This window comes from Bidens hawaiensis, unplaced genomic scaffold (genome assembly GCF_021521415.1).
Source record: "Bidens hawaiensis isolate Kalapana, Puna unplaced genomic scaffold, B.hawaiensis_p1.1 tig00016116_1, whole genome shotgun sequence".
In the NCBI taxonomy this organism is placed as follows: Eukaryota; Viridiplantae; Streptophyta; class Magnoliopsida; order Asterales; family Asteraceae; genus Bidens; species Bidens hawaiensis.
Window position 1 is genome coordinate 205,883 of NW_027492465.1, and position 15,229 is coordinate 221,111.

The following is a 15,229-nucleotide window of genomic DNA, read 5'->3' on the forward strand; positions in this document are numbered from 1 at the left end:
ATATGCCAAAATAACCCTACGCACCTGTAGGGTCGACAACAGGCCGATAGCCACCAAACCCATCACCTGAACCTAAGGGATATCCATCCAAAAGGTCAAGGAGATGGGAAGGAGGCAAGTATTGGCTAGACGCCCCAACCCCAAACGTACCTGAAGGACTGGCCGTAGTCGCAGGCGCCGGAGGAGGCATGGTGGAGGCTGCCGCGGTGGAAACCAACGGAGGTGAACTCACCGGAGGTGAACTCACAACCGTGGCCGCGGCTGCGGAAGAACCCGCAAGAGAAATCACCGCCGGCTCAGTGATGGATTCTGTGAAAATGGCACTGACAGCCGGCGGGGATAATGTTACAGCTGGAACAGTTGGCTCAACGGGATGAGCAACTGAACCAGTACTGCAAGCAGGCGTAGCCGCCTGGGTCATCGCCTGAAGGTAGGTTGACCAAACCTACCTTCATGGGTCCAGAGCTGCTCCCTCCCGCTCCACTCTGGAATGTCGTAGCATCCACGCCTGCACGAAGACAAGATATATAAGTATAATAGCGGAAAGATATGAAGTTAAAGTTATGTACACTTACGGGTCCTTTTGAGCTTGAAGGTGCGAACAGGCGGGGACGAACCCGATGGAGCCGGCCTCTTCGTACCGGTCACCGTCGTCGTCCTGGGCTGCTCGGAGGTGACAGCCGCTTCAACCTCCGGAGCAGTGGTCTCAACACCACCTGGGTTCCTTGCCGCTTCTTCACTCTCGGTCTCCGACTCAGACCGGTTCCCCTGATCGGCAGTGGAGGCAACCTTCGCCTTGCCCTTCCCGCCGACAGCCTTCTTCTTCGGCGCAAGAAAAGGACCATCTTCGGATTCCTCATCAGAAGATGACAAGATTAGAGGAATTCCAGCAGAGGTTTCAGCATTCAGAGGGCGAGGGTTAAATAGTCTTTTACCTGGCCGCGTGGCGCTCAGTATTTTGTGGCCTGGCGGGTAGGCCTCCACAAACCGATCCGCAGTCTGCGCAAGGATGGGCAACTCGTTCTCGTCAAGAGCACGAGTACCCAACCGAGCGGGACCGTCAGCTTCCCGCGGATGCAGGAGGGACTGCAGGTCATTTCCCTCTGAAATAAAAAGAAAAACAGTTAGAAAAAACCTTAAATCAACAAAGAAGACGGAGCATACCGTAAGGGATAAAGTTCAAACCGTATTCAAGTACGATGGGAATCTATGGCGCATCCGCCCCAGCATCATTCCACACCCTGCTCATACCGAGCATCACCATCCCGGACTCCGGAAAGAGGTAAACCGGAGTCTGGATCCGGGAAATCTTGGAGAACCATTCCGCCTCCTGGTAGTTGGAGGCGTGAAGGCTGGGGAGAGCTCTCCCGTTCTTAAATGTCATCGCTATAGGGACGACACGGGCAGAGATGTAAAAGAACTCCCGCTTCCAAGACCGAAGACTGCGCTCGGTAGCGCAGATCTTCAAACCCTTGATCCGGGTGACCAGGGTATACCAGCCTTGGATGCACCTCCAGGAGTAGAAGGTCATCAGGCGGTCGACGTGGGGATCCACGCCAAGAATGAGGCACACCCATTCAAAATGGCGGATCTTGGCGATCGCCATTGGGTGTACCTCGGTCAGGTGCACACCGTGTCTATCCAGAACACGGTATACAAACTTCGTCAACGGGAACCTAAGATTCCCATAGACGAAGAAGGTGGCATATACCCATATTTTGCCCTTGGAGGTATCGTACACCGTCTGGTGTGGCTCTGGAAATTCATGCTCGAACGGCTCGAGCATGAACTCCCGGACGAGGTACCGGTAAAGCTCGATGGGAAGAGCACACTGGCATTCGCCAGCAGTGCTCTTATCGTCCTTATCGGACGTAGACGTCGGGTTCTCGACATACAAGTCAGACTCCTCGACGGTAGCTTCTGGATCATGAGTAGACGACATGTTTTGGAGGTAAAGAACGATTTCAGGAGAATGCTCGACAGAAAGTTAGAGTATTCGCCGGAAATCGCTTAGAAGAAGAATTAAGAAGTGAAAGTGTGGATTACCGTGAACCCTCTCCCCCTTTATATACTCATCGCAATGAATGCGATGAATTTAATGCGGAGGAGAGAGAAAAGAGCTGGTGCAATGAAACTATGACACGTGGAAAAAGCAAGCTGGCAACAGCTGTTGACGGGACGCGCGCCGTAAAATCCGCACCCACGCGTCCGAAAAATCGCGCCCACGCGCCTGAAAAAGCGTCTGGAATGACCATATACTGTCACGTCGCCATAACTTCCTGCACGTCCTGACACTGTCAGAAGAAACCGTCGGACGACGTTTCAACAGTTTGGACTGTTCTTATCCTTTCACCAACTCTTCGAATTTCAAAAAGATTCAAAAAGATTCAAAAGTAAGCGGGACTATACCCCTTACCGTGGCAACCAAGTAACTATAAGACAGGTGCGAGTACAGTGTCAAGGCAAAACCCTTCACATACTTAGCACCCGCAGGGAATGGACTCCAAGAATACCTTGGAAGTAAGATAAACTATAAGACGAGTGCGGGTACAGTGTCAAGGCGAAACCCTTCACATACTTAGCACTCGCAGGGAATTGAAACCAAGAAGGATCTTCTGGGCCATGCTTGCGGAAAGGGAAATAACATCCCCGCATAGCGGGAACGTTGAGAACTAATTTGTTTGAAGCTCCAGGATGGAATTGGTTCTTTAACATAATTGATCACTATGTTTAAAACTACCGAAACCTCGTGGAGAATCTACACAAGTGAAACTCAACGTTCCTGACTTGCGAGGAGGTTACACACCTACCCGCATCATACCCAAAGATCAAGCAGAAAAGTCGGGAATTTCTGCACGTGACATTAGGGAAATCGCGGGAAGAATCCCCACGGACAACCTTAAAACTAAATCCTTTTCAAAACCCCTTGCTTAAGTCCAAAGTCCACCTCACTTATTAACAATTCATGAGAAGAACATTGGACTGGGGGGACTTGAAGAGGTAGGTCCCAGCAGAGCCCAGTTGGACCCGCAAGACTTACCTTGAAGAGGGACGTCTGCGCAAGGACCAACTGGTTCCGCAGGACCCACCATGCTCAGAGATGAAGACCTTACGCGCAGTACGCCAGCTGTTCCCGCAGGGAAAGCCTCCCAATGGTGAAGTACCCCGCCTGTCCCCGCAGCTGCGGATACAAGCCATCAGGGAAGGCTACCCGCACTAATAGCAAGGCTACACGCACAAGGCACTAAAATAATTCAGTGTCACCTGAAGGAATGAGCAAGGCGGGAATACTCCCGCCCAAATGAGCCAGTCCGTATGCTTCTGGAAGATCTTTTGTACTATACCTGCCAAGGTATGGACAAAATAGACAAGATCTGACCAAAGCAGCCCATGAACCAATCACAGGGTGACAGCTCACCGACAACAGTACGAGGAGCATGCTCTAGTACTGTTTGTCACTATTAGCCGCTGCCTACTCACCAACCCTTGTCGTGGCACGCACATAGCCTGCAGTTGGTGGAAAGGGAACACTACACAGCCGGCCTTGTCACTATCAGCCGCTGCCTACCCACCAACCAGCATGGCACGTACGTAGCCCATAGTTGGTAGAACAGGAATATTATACAGCTGGCTGTACCTGCTTGGAAACCTACCTTCGGCTATAAATACTCCAACACCTTGGAACGGTAGGATCACCTTGTATCTTACCTTCACTAGCTATTTCTCTCAATATATACTTATATTCAGAGCAACCTAGTCTGATTCTCACGCCGGAGGGTGGTCACAAGGAGGAACCCCCCCTTCTCAGTGACGAGCTCACGGTGTCTGTTTTGCAGGTCATCTGAAGAACATCCTTCTTTGCCGGACCTAACCCTCGTGGGAAACATTACTTAACCCCAGATTATCCATAATCTGCTCGGGGTTGCTTAGTGTTTCTTCACATGCCAACACCTATTTACATATGATACCCGATAACTTTCATTTAGTTACATATTTAAGCCCACAACTTTTTATTTGGTAGCCCTTGAATTCTAATAACAAAAAAATTAACACAACTTTTTAATATAGTAACGCTCATATTTCGTTAATTACATAAGTAACCTCACAACTCTTTAATACGGACACTATGCAAGTTTTTATTTTGGTAACCCAAGTTTTATATATGGTACCGTGAAACTCTATCGCCCGAAGTCATGCCGAGCGGCCTTGTTACACGCGAGTTTTCATTCACTCTATATGAGGCCAAAAATTGATCGATTAAAGTTCCAGATTAATGATTAATTTGATTAATTTCAAGGTTATCTGATCAGTTGGCTTCAACAATTTAAACTTCAATTGGTTAATTGATCAACCGGCTATTTATACAAACATGATGTGAACGATGAGAGAGACATTGATGATTGCGACGGAAGAGGACGATGCTCACGACGGTGGATGGAATCGTTAAACTTTGACGGGACGATAGAGGACGGTGGACGTCGAACATATCGCTTAAATTCGAATAAATTACACATATAAAATCAAAACGTCCACTCGGTTTTTTAAATACACCAAGCATCTAAGAAATAAATTTAAAAGGCAAATTAAATATTCTGTGTTGATTAATATAACATGAAACATGATATAAATATTATGGAATGAAACTTGGATCCATTTTCTTTGGAAGATGATCAAGAATGAGAACCTTCCAAGAAACAAGATTTCTGATCGAAGCGAATTACACGTGTAAGAAAACCATTTATTTAGCTTCGCTAATCTTGTTTTTGGAATATTCTCATTGTTAACCACCTTCATCGCCTCCATTAGTTGGCAAGATTGACGACCGCGGTGTTGTTGATGGTGTCTCTCTGATGTAGATGAAACTCATAATATTTCTTTTTGGACTCAAATTGTGAAATATATATACAAATTACAGACAGGGCCGGCCCGTGGGCCATTTAAAGCAAGGCAGTGCTTTAGGCCCCCAACTCATTAGGGCCCCCATCCAAAAACAGGTTTAATTAAATATGGGCTTTGAAAATTGACAGATGGGCTTGTATTGGTTTTGTGAAGTTGTTGGGCCACTAATTGAAAACAAAAAAGAAACCCTTCCAGCAAATTATCCCGTCCCATTTACTTTATAAAAAAAAAGAAGCATGCTTATTATTATTATTATACATATCATAGATGGTTTTCTATTTTCTAGGGCAAGCGGCGCTGCTTCGCAAGGACCGAAGGGTCAATGGATTATCTTCACCATCACAGATTCCAAGTCTGCAGGTTACAACGGCTCTCTCTTTTGATGTACTAACTATTAAAGATGAAGATTTCATCTGATTTCACCCACCCTCAAATCGATTGTAAGATTTAATTTGAGAAACTTGATTGTGAAATCTGAAAGTCATTGATTCAAAGGCTTATAGTCCAATATCTGAAATTCGTTAATGCTTATTTGAAGGCTCCGTCCTGTATTTTTGTCAATCTGAGAGCCGAAGGGAAAAATTGACTCACCGAACAACCGTCTATTCGGAATTTCTTAGCAGCCAGGACTTAAATTCTTCTGAAGTCTAAACCTATTTTGCATCTTCAAGGTACACTAATTCTTTTTTATTTTAAATTTGTTTGCAATTTATGAATTTTGACTGTTGTTTCTAATTTTTTATACATAGATTTTATGTGGATTGTTAAAATTTTGTTACTTTGTTGATACCTAATAAGATTATTTATACTTAGGCACTTAGCTTTTTTTAGCCAGGTTAGATTATTTGTGAACTTGTTTGCAACTTTTGGATTTATAATGTCAAATAGAAATAGGAAGTATGAGTCGGGTCATGCTAAAAGGTTAAAGAAACAAAAACGAGAAGCTTAAATGGAGTCACTAAAAGGATCTTTACTAAAATATGTAACAAACTTAAAAGATAACAATAATGAACATATGAATAGCGATGGACCTTCGAATGTAGAAGAACCTAATAGCGATGCACCTATAAATGTAGAAGATTATGAACTTAATAACGAAGAAGAACCTATAAATTTTAACTCCACCAACGATAAACTTATTAGTTTATTATTGCCGATCCCAAGCCCGGGTAAAGGATGAGGGTTTATATTTGGTTTTTGAGAAAGGACCCAACATTTTAGTTTGCTTTAGGCCTTCAAGAACGTAGAGACGGCCCTGATTATAGCTTTAGCTAGCGATAATCAAGATCATAATTCAATTTGAAATTTTGAGCTCAAATAATTATATCTATGCAATACAAATTTGGCGAAATCATCACAATTCGATTTGAATTTCTTTGTTTATCTGAAATCATCACAACTCAAATAACTAAAAAATAAACATAATTTTTATAGTTATAGATAAAGAAATAGCCAAATAGGATATATTTTTATAGTTATAGGTTAGTATGGGTGTTTTATTAATATAAAAAAAATGAAAATGTCATTAGATAAGGCAGGTTGGGTTCAAATACAGAGTTTTTAAACTTGAAAGTCGTTGGAAGGGTATCAGATTGATTCTGACCGAACTCAAACTAGCAACGTTGAAATTGTCTCGTGGAACTATACGTTATTAGAAAAAATACTAAGTTTGTTTATGATTCACTAATTTTTATAATGACCAAACAACTTTGATTGTTATTCAACAAGGGGGGTTATCCTGCGCAACGTGTGAAAGAATTCGTTATGCATCAGTTCGGTTCGTTATTGTACCAACAATCGCTATAGTAACAGAAAGAGAAAACTCAAATGGCCAAAAGGATAGCGACACGTGTTTTACGTGAATCGAAAGCCATAAAATTTTTTGATAACAATGATACTGTAAGTCCTGAATCTGGGTCACTACAATATGATATCAACCTAAACACGTCAAATATGCGGAATCTAGTTAACGTGGTGATTCAAGAACAATATAAATGAAGAACAAGATGTAATACTCCAAATGCACACGATTATATTATTAAACCGTCTGGTACATGAGATTACACAAACCGATATTGCTCTCTAGATGGTAGCTATGAGTGTATTCAATAACTACTCACCAACTGATCAACTAGCAACCCTAAACCCTATACATGTATTCTTTATATATAGGGAAGCTAACAATCAGGCCCAAAGTAAAGCCCAAAGCCCACCGAGATCCCTTAGTGATCTTGGTTTACATACATAGCCCAACACTAAACCCAATAAACATATAACTAAGCACAAACCACCAAATATGGACCCAACAATCTCCCCCTTGGTTTGTAGCTTCGTTCTTGTTTATTTCACTTCAAACTAGCCTAACCGAAATCCATAGGGATTTCGGTATTACACCAATGCATTTCTTCAACTCGTCTTCGTTTACATCACTTTAGTCTTGATCATGTCGTGGCCCTTTGATATGCGTCATTCTAACCAATTTATGACCCAACAATCTCGCCTTTAGACTGATGCTTTCAAGATCGTCAGAATCTTTACTTGAACATGATCAGCAACTTCAGCATCTGCATCCAATACTCTATCATCGCCCCCTTTTTGACAGCATCATCCAATTTGAATCTCAGATATTTCATATGCTTCCGTTGCAAGAAATCATTCTTGAAAGGACAATCAACTTTGATAGAAAGATCAACCAAAATATTTTTTGAAAACAATTAAATAAAACAAAAAAAAACAGACATATTTTTGTAATTTTTTTTATGTTTTTCTTGTTTTTTAATTTTCTTGAAAAGACTTGAGATGAGATCATACCAGCTAAAACAACTATAACACAATAACCAATATCAGATTTCATGAGCTGAAAATTTCAAAACAATTTCTTAACACGTTTGTTTCGACAATAGTAATCAAGAAGTAAAAATAAAATAAATGAAATAAAACAAAACCAAAAACAACAAATAAAACAAATTTAATCACCCGGTCTTCTTGTAATTTAGCTAAAATTTGGGATCAAGTTTCAGTTTTTGATAAAAACACCGCCTTTATGAAAAGATCCAAACATGGAATCATATCGTTTAAGGTACTGTCACAAGGATTCATGTTCAGCGTTATTATGACATTAAGAAACAGGTTGATAGTGTGTATCCCATACTTAGCATGATTTTTCATCACATTAGTGATATGATTAAGGTTCAGTTCGGCATAAAGCTTAGATGGACATCACTCATGGACCTGTGATGCCTCCTATCTCTTCTCAAAGCTTATTTGGTTTTCCCCAGATCACCTCAATTTGACTTTGACCTACTGGATTTGGTTTAAAAACTTTTAATGACAGAACTTATTTATTTGATTTTTCTTTTCAAATTTGCAAACATATTTGAGGTTGAACGTTGGACTTACAGTTTAATTAACAAGCCTTTCATTCAGGATGTTAAAGGACTTATATTATTGACTCCACCCCTGTAGTTCTGTTATTAACCCTCATGTTTGTGTTTTTCTTAAAAGCTTGTGAACATTTATCAACTTTTGGTTGATTATATATTTAAAGTAATTTTGTTCACATTTGTTCTTTGTCATTCTCAATAAGATACTTCATTTTCGGAACCAAACACCAACGGGCTCGTGTATGACTGGGTAATTGCTTTTTTGCCTATCATTCAGAGAATGTATATGGAGACATGCACATGTCTTCAAAATGACTCTCCACAGTAAGTTTAGCATATTTAGTTTTTATCACTTCAACTTTTACGCATCATGGAAAGCTACCATACACATCAATGACTGTTCTAGAGCCCTTTAAGCTTGATAACTTCACCTGTTAGGCACACAGAAACAATTTATTTATCACTTTCCAAAGGCTGGATCAATTTTCATTTGAAAATATTTTAAAGCTTCTAAAACGCTGTTAACTGAATAGTAATATCACTTCCCATAAAATTACTGAAGACAAACATGTTAAGAACTCAGTCACCCCGGTCACTCTTCAATTTTCAGGTAAATGGCTATCCTGTATGACCACTAGTGGTTAACAGGACCAAAACACATATGAGAATACGTGTCCCTCCAACTTGAAATTACCGACATACTTTTAAGTGAAAGAATTCAAAACACAGAAATACATCACAAACGCCCCAGATGCTTTCAGTCTTTAGATAAATGGCTATCCTGTGAATCTACAAGTAGATCACCGGACCAAACATATACAAGTATATGTTCTTCAAACTTGAGCAACCGACATAATTTTAAGCGAGAGTGAAGTTTGAAAGACATAGAATTTTGTTATTATTAAACGCGCACACACACACTCTTTTTGAATTTTTTAAATTTCTCCCCCTAAATTTGTGCAAAAACTTTTATGTACAAATTTAATCTCAAAAAGACTCATTCGTCGAAACTAAGTATTTAATAAAAAATAAAGTGTGATAGTCAGCCAACTGATGTACTATCATTTCTCATATACGTTCAAGTCATTTTCTCATTTTTTTTGAGAAACAAAAAAACACTATACTTGAAAGACTATACGTGAACATATTTTTTTTTTGAATTTTTAAATTTAAAATTTTAAAATCCTTTTGATTGATCAATCTTTCATACCAAAGTGATACGGTTACCTTTTATCTTCAAGACGTCATTTTTCATTTGTGAGAATCTCCCCCTAGGAATAAGCTTGTTTTGAGATTCTGCATCATTGCGAGTTGAATGTCTGGAACAAACCTTTTAATATGCAATATATTCCCTGGTTTGTTCCTACACACTTAGAGAGCATATTAAAACATTCTATCACCCTAAATCCCGTCCAGGCAACAAATAATCCATTTCATGGTTTAAAGATTTAAAAACAATGGATATTTGCCCTGTCTTGTGCCTGGAACAACCCATTTAATAAACAATGAATTTGTGGATGTTCCTACACGTATAGCGGGATCAGTTGGACATAGGAACCCAAGTCATAAATATCTTGGGGTTCCCTTGAGCATCAACATATGTGACCTCTTGCCAACTCATATCTTTCCCATCTTTAACAGAATCATTTGTTAATACAGATTCTGTTTGCTGAGTTTTAAGTTTCCATGTCTGTCTTGGTTTAATGAAATTTGAAAGAACAGACTTTGGAGTGGAGCAATTAGAATTCGAACTCTTAGAACTCTCAACACTCTTTAATTTCTGAAAATTTATTTTTTCTTTTAACAGTTTCTAAGTCATTTGAGTGCAAACCTGTCATATTAGCTTTGAATCCTTGAGTATATGTAACCCGTTGTACAGATACTCGTGGTTTTCTAAAATAAGCATTTTGTTTAACCACTGGATTCGGTTGAAACCTATTACCTTTCACTTGAGAAGCTTGTCTATTAACAACACGGTAGTGACACTCCTTTGCCAAATGCCCACCGTTCCCACAGACGAAACACGCCTTCATCCTTCTTCTAAAGTCGACGGAAGCACTTGCCTCATGTTGGAATTCCTTCTTAGGAAAGGTTTTTCCATTCTTCTTGCCCCTTGACGCAGCCTTCTAATTTAGCTTGTAATAAGGAACATATAGACGATGGACACAATTTCTGGCTATATGTCCTGGCGTGCCACGGTGGTAACATGTTTGCCTCTTAATAAAGGTAGCACCCGATAATTTATCAACACATGGAGATCCGTAGGATCTATGAGGACGAGACTGTCCTTGTTGTGCTGATTTCTTACGAGCCTTCCCTTTGATGCCACAACTCTGTGTATTATTATTAGTACAATTTTGAGTTGTGGTGTCATCTGAGTTTGATGACACGTTAGAATGAGATTCATTTTCACCAGCCTGAACCCCTTTACTATCAGAAGCAACATCATTTACTATATCTGCACATGAAGTAGAAGCATCAAAATTTTTCACACATTTAAAAACATGCTTGATTTCCTCTAGGTATTGTGATCCAACAGTTTCAGATTGAACCTGTTTACCATACTTTATGTCTTTTATCTTTTCCTTCTGTTCTTTGGTAACAGGGGTAGGGACATAATTGTGGTTGTAAGGTGGGGGGAACCTGACTGTATCCTATTCCCTCACCTTCATTTTCCTTCCACCATTACTGGTTTTCATCATTGAGTTAACTACTTTACTGGAACCTTCGAATTTTTTAAAATTAAATACAGCCTTTTCAAACTTGCTAATTAGATTTAAGATTTCTAACTTAGAAGCTTCCAGTTTAGCAGTCAAATCAGCGATTTCTTGTTTAGCATCACCATGGTGACAACTCTTTATGCTAAAATCAGACTTAAGTTTCTTAATGTCTTTGTTAAGAGATTCAATTTTGTCTAAAAATCTCTTTTCATTTTTCTTAAGTTTAAAATTCTCTGATTTTATTCTTTCCATATCTCTACTTAGACTGTCATTATAAAGTTTATACATTTCTATTTTCTTACCACAATTTAGAGAACATGGTTGAAACCTTAGCTCAGATGAATTTGCTACTTGTGAGGTAGCAGAATGATTAAGAGTAACTCCAAACATTGAGATGAGTTGTGGAGAATCTGTTGAGTAATTAAAAAGATTAAACTGATTTTCCCACCAAAATTTATCGAAAAAATACGATTGTCAAAATTCTCAATAAAGATGTCCCGCTCAAAAGAGGCGTCCAGGAAAAATTTTGTTCAAGACAATTTTTTTGAATTTCCCGCCAAAATTTCGCCGAAAATTACCCGAAAAAAAATGTTTTTGTCAAAATTTTCAAAAATGAATCTTTACTTATAAAGAGTATTCTGGAAAAATTTCGTTCAAGGTTTTTTTTTTACCGAGTACCTCTTGACTTTGACCAAATACTAGGTTTGGCCGAGAACTAGGTTTGACTGAGAATTAGGCTTGGCCGAGAACTAAGTTTGGCCGAGAACTAGGTTTGGCCGAAAATTCAGTTGACCGAAAACTATGAAGATTGGCCGAAATCACTTGATTTTGGCCGAGAACACTCAATAGTTGGCCGAAAACACTTGGTTTTGGCCGAAAACAAACAAACTTCTTGGTTGTTTGGGCCGAAAACACTGAACAGTTAACCGAAAACCCTTCCGTCTTGGCAGAAAACACCTTTTCTTGGCAGAGAACACTTGTTTGACCAGCTAATTTTGGTAACTAAATAAAATCCGAAATCTATGGGATTTGAATTTAAATCCAAAATCAATCCAAATTCTTTCCAAGTTATTTGATCTACAGCAAAAAATAATACTCCTTCTTCTCCGATAACCTTCTCGCCGGAAAATTCACCACAACCACCAAAAAACAAGATCTTGAATCTGTTAATATCACAATAACGAGCCTGAATTCGTCCAAGGCTCTGATACTAATTGTAAGTCCCGAATCTGGATCACTACAATATGATATCAACCTAAACACGTCAAATATGCGGAATCTAGTTAACGTGGTGATTCAAGAACAATATAAATGAAGAACAAGATGTAATACTCCAAATGCACACGATTATATTATTAAACCGTCTGGTACATGAGATTACACAAATCGATATTGCTCTCTAGATGGTGGCTATGAGAGTATTCAATAACTGCTCACCAACTGATCAACTAGCAACCCTAAACCCTATACATGTATTCTCTATATATAGGGAAGCTAACAATCAGGCCCAAAGTAAAGCCCAAAGCCCACCGAGATTCCTTAGTGATCTCGGTTTACATACATAGCCCAACACTAAACCCAATAAACATATAACTAAGTACAAACCACCAAATATGGACCTAACAGATACGGTACCGGTTAACGACAAATTAGTAATTTCGTGGTTTAATAAAATTTATATCAAAACTTTACGCCGCAACCGTATTACACGAAGATAACATGTAATAACCGGAAAATTTGCAAAGTCGAACATTGAGAAATTTAAATAACATATTCGGATTCATGTTTCTTATAATTAAAGTTGATCCGTAACCAAAATAAACAACTCTTTTTTAAGAAATACGGACCTATACATTATGAATCGACAACTATACTTGAAACTTTATGTAACATTATAAATTGAAAGTTATTTAAGAAAAAAAAGCTATTACAAGGTTCAATGTTAAAGCAAATATGTATTGAACTACAGACAATTTCAGAATATATAAAATATATACTTTATTGTTAAAATAACGAATATGGTAAGCAAAGTTTATATATATAAAATAAAACCTACAACGTGAGTCAACTTTGATAACACGTATGTAACCCGATTAGTTACATTACTATTTACAACTATGTCAAAACCTAGTTTTTTTTTTCTTTTAAGTTTCTTATAATTAAATATATTTTCATTAATTTTACTCCTTTAAACCATCCCAAATAGGGGGAGTTAAAAACGGCCGTTGAAAAACTCTCCTCTTAAATTCACATGACATCTGCCCATACTTTCTCCATGAGATATTTTCATACTTTCTTTCTTATTTCCTCTTAAATTTACAGAAATGATTCTCTCTCGTCTCTCCTATGACCTATCTTCTCTCTCCTCAATCTCTCGAAAACAATTCGGCTTCGATCGTTACTCCGCAAAAATTGTACAACCATCAATTTCCTCCACATCGACAATCTCTACCCTCTAACTCATGCATAAAACTCCCAAAACCGTCTGTGTTGGAGAAGCCCTTAGTATGATAAGTTCTAAGATGCATGAGAGACCGGTTAATTATTCATCATTTTAAAACTAGCCCTACTAATGATGAACCATATCACGTGGAAGGGGCTAGCTAGCATCCAAAGATATATGATACGTTTCAATGAGTTATTTACTGGTTCCAACCTAGCTACTTGAAATTGGACTCATGGTGGCTGTATGTTACGAACAAGATTTAGAGAGTGAATACAAAGCATAAAAATGGATACCAGAAGTAACTAATTTTATTCTTCACGATCAAATTGATTACAACGCAACGGGAATTACAAATCAAACACAACAAGATCACCAACACAACGATCTAATACCCTCTAACTCAATCTATCAGACTATAAGTTCAACAATAAGATGAGCCTAACCCTTGATTACACGATTTTTGCAGAGAACAAATGAAAAACGAATGAGTTCTATAAAATGTGAGTGTTATGTATGAAAACTCTTTAACACATGTTTATATAGGCTTGAGTCAGGCCGACCCGTTAGTATAACAAACCAAAGCTAGGGCTTCCAACAATTTTGGGCCTCATATATATAATTAGTTAGTTGATCATGTTTACGGTCAATCTTGTTCTACTGTAGTGGTAAAATGTATTGTTTGTTTCCTTGACTACTAGGGATCAAATCTTGCTCCGTGTCAACAATTTAAGATTTTTGAATTAAGCTAATTCACTAGTTATTTTTACAAGTTTAGAAGATTGAAATTCAATATTATATTAGTGAAGAACGCTCACCATTTTTGAAAATTAGGATGATATATGAACATTATATTTGTAAATGCCCACGTTTAGATTGTCCATGTGTTGTCCGCTATGTTTTTCAATATCTCCGATCAAGTTATTTTCAAGCTGTGTCCCAACACATTTACACTTTGGTTAGTTTTTTCTAAGAAAATTGAAATAAATATTGTCAAGCTTATGTTATAACGAGACTAATTTGGTTTTATATTTAACTTGTCTATTTAATTAAATGTGAGCAAAATAGGAAAATATTGAAAAATACGAATCCAGTTACTTTTTTAAAAGACCTACATTTTTTACTCGCTTAGAGCCACCAAAATAGTTGGGTCGGCCCTGGCTCGAGTGTAAAACGAAAATCTGAATTTTTTGTTGTTGTTATAAAACCCGTTATAGTCCTGAGGCTTTATCAGCAACCCAGGCCCAAGATTATTACACTTGTATGTAGCTTGTTGAAAGATTAAATTTTCTCAACAGAAGCTGGCCATGACACGACCGGGCGTGTCACACACCCCTTGTCCCCTAGATTAAAGCTTGATTTCGAGTTTCTAGGCATGGCGGTGTTAATGTTGACATGGTCGCGTTCTTTGCATAAGCCCGTTAATTGATCTGTTATGTTAATTAATAATCTTAACTACTGAGTATACAGTTCAACGATTTGGAAAACAATAGATAAATAAACAACATATAACCATAGAAATGTCACCATTAATCCAGTAAAAATTATTCCATGATATATTGTTTGCATATACAGCTTATATATGCTTCAATTCATGAATATTAAGATATAGCTAGAAAACACAAAATGCTTTTTAGAGGGTTTTTTATACACAAGAAACAACTAAGAGATACTCGAAAAACTAGAAACACTCAATGCAGTTAGAAGCCGGCCGAACTGTTTCATGCGTGCAGCATATTTGGTTCTGATAGGCAGGAGGGTGCTCATCATATCATCAGTAACTT